Source organism: Tupaia chinensis, unplaced genomic scaffold, assembly GCF_000334495.1.
Source record: "Tupaia chinensis unplaced genomic scaffold, TupChi_1.0 Scaffold000423_1, whole genome shotgun sequence".
Classification (NCBI taxonomy): domain Eukaryota; kingdom Metazoa; phylum Chordata; class Mammalia; order Scandentia; family Tupaiidae; genus Tupaia; species Tupaia belangeri.
In genome coordinates, this window is record NW_006159928.1 from 6,534,154 (window position 1) to 6,536,415 (window position 2,262).

The 2,262-nt window shown below is 46.6% G+C and overlaps 1 protein-coding gene across 1 annotated transcript in view; it reads right to left on the reverse strand.

The window, feature by feature from the left end:
* The window catches only part of LOC102483267 (centrosomal protein of 83 kDa), an 84,101-nt gene extending 82,192 nt beyond the window's left edge, over positions 1-1,909 (reverse strand). Inside the window, exon 1 of the mRNA XM_027774340.1 lies at positions 1,544-1,909. The gene's annotated coding sequence lies outside the window, so the exon portion shown is untranslated. The remainder of the gene's footprint in view (positions 1-1,543) is intronic.
* Between the last annotated feature and the right edge of the window lie 353 nt (positions 1,910-2,262).

Genomic DNA, 2,262 nt, shown 5'->3' on the forward strand with positions numbered 1-2,262 from the left:
AGTATGTTTCTCAAGCTGCAAGGTCCAGGACTTGAATTGTGTAGACAGCCATATTGGATCCAGTTGCCCCAACCTCCACAGACCTGCTGGCCCAAGATTTCATTCTTCTAAGTTTTTACATTAGAACTTTCCATGACATAATGCTGATTTCTGATGACTCAGGATTGTATCACACAATATAAATCATTCTTGATATTTTTCCCTCCTCTTTGTCTTGCCCAACTTTTGAATATTTCACTATTTCAACATGAGCATGTAGGAAAGAAAAAAGAACAAAAATGAAGCCTACAGATTTTAGCAAGACATTTTAGCAAAGAACATTCAACTTCAAGTTCCCATTCCTATTAAGAATAATTGATTTTAAATAAGTCAGTTTCACTGTGTCTTAAATGTTCTTACATGCTTTCCTACTTACTTAAAAGGTTACTGCCCTTAAAAGAGCATCTTGAAAGTGCTTTGAAACTAACTACATGACATATAAATTATACCATTAAGGGTTCAATGAGTGGAGAGGTTATTAGCTATATCAAGGCTTAAAAACAACCTGTGAATAATCAATGCTTCAATCTCCCAAAGATGTATGTAACTCTAGATTGATAATTATTTGAGAATATTCCTGAATATAGTCTACACATTTCTGATTTGTTAGAAAATAGAGTAAGGGGAATCACCTGACATAACTCTGTCCTAAATATCTAAAGGGTGACTAAAATCGATTTGCAATTCTCTGGAGAGCCTTCCTGTGTGACAACTGAAATGTAAAACATTCTAGTAATTCTAAACAAAAGGAGTTTCAAATCAAACTTTAACATAAAAGGTAAGTACTGACCATAACCACCTATAGACGAAACTCATGAATTTTAAGAATAAGTAATGCAGATAACTGTAAGATAAAATATATTTATTTTTCTAGCTGATTAGACTTGTTTACAGAGATGTTGCCTGGTAACAGAAGCACTGCTTTAACAACCTACTCAGTTTCAGACCCACTGTTGTATTCTGTGCTCAGTCTAAACAAATTATGAACTATATCATATATAAGAAATTCAGAACAAGTCGTTCCTTATTACAGACAGCTCTGAGATTTAATGTAGCTTCTTCATTACAATGAATATGACCAAAGGCTTTTAAAATATCTGGGTCTTTTTAATAGCAAAGTGCCCATGGTCAAAAGTTGGACATTAAGAATTTACCAAAGTATCCATTTAAACCTAGCATGCACTAACATATTTTAGGCATTATGTCAGTAATGACAGTCAATATCACTTATATTGACTTCAAGAAAAATGGTAAACACAGGTTTTTTATCACAAATGAAACTGGAGGTACTACATGCAGTTAACCACTACTACGCTAGCTACATAATCACATGCCAGAGAGCGTCAAAAAAGCTTCGCAGAGTTTCACGTGCAATTAATTGTCTATAGAACATGTCTCACAACCTACTTTTCCACCAAGCGCTGCAATTACTTGGCAAGGATAATAACAGAAGAAAGAATTAAAAGAGCAGGTGTCACGGTCCTCGGAGCGAGGCTATACATACCGGACTCACAGCGGGTCCTTGCAACGTGCGCACGTACTAAACAGTGACCGGTGTCGTGGCCGCATTCGCCACCGAGGGACACCTCCACAGCTCCAACCACCGGCTCCCACTCAACTCTGCTCGCAGAGGCATCGGGGCTAAGGAACACGGTCCTACAGCGGGGATGTCGGCCCGGCCCGCCACGCCTGGCGAGGTCCCGGAGGCCGCTGGCGGCGCAGGCTGAAGGGAGGCGGAGAAGGGCCGAGCGGGCCCCGCAGGCTCCCGACCCGGGGGAAGTCTGAGGTAACCTGGGGTGGCTCCGAGGGCACCAGAGGTGGAAAAAGCGCCGCTCCTCCGAGCGGACTGGCCTCGTCGGCGTGCGGGGCCAGCCCGCCCCCCCGGTTGCCCCCTCGGCCCGCCGCACCCCGCCCCAGCGGCCGGGCAGCGTTGCCTGGGTTCCGAGACCCCGCGGCGCGCGGAGCAGGAAGTCCCGCCCCTGCGTCGACGTCATCAACGCCGCGGACGCCGGCGGCTGGCGGAGACCTTTGGGGGGGGCGCCCACGGAACGGCCGGTTGAGGCGGCGGGAACACTGAGCCTGAGGCGCTCCGGGAGGGCCCTGGGGCGTCCAAGGAACAGGAGACCCAGCTCCGGGCACTTGCTTCCGGCAGGCCGTGACGCGAGGCGTCCCTCGCCTCCGCCCAGAGCAGCGTCTTGAAGGGCTTTTCCTCCTCCTTGCGCT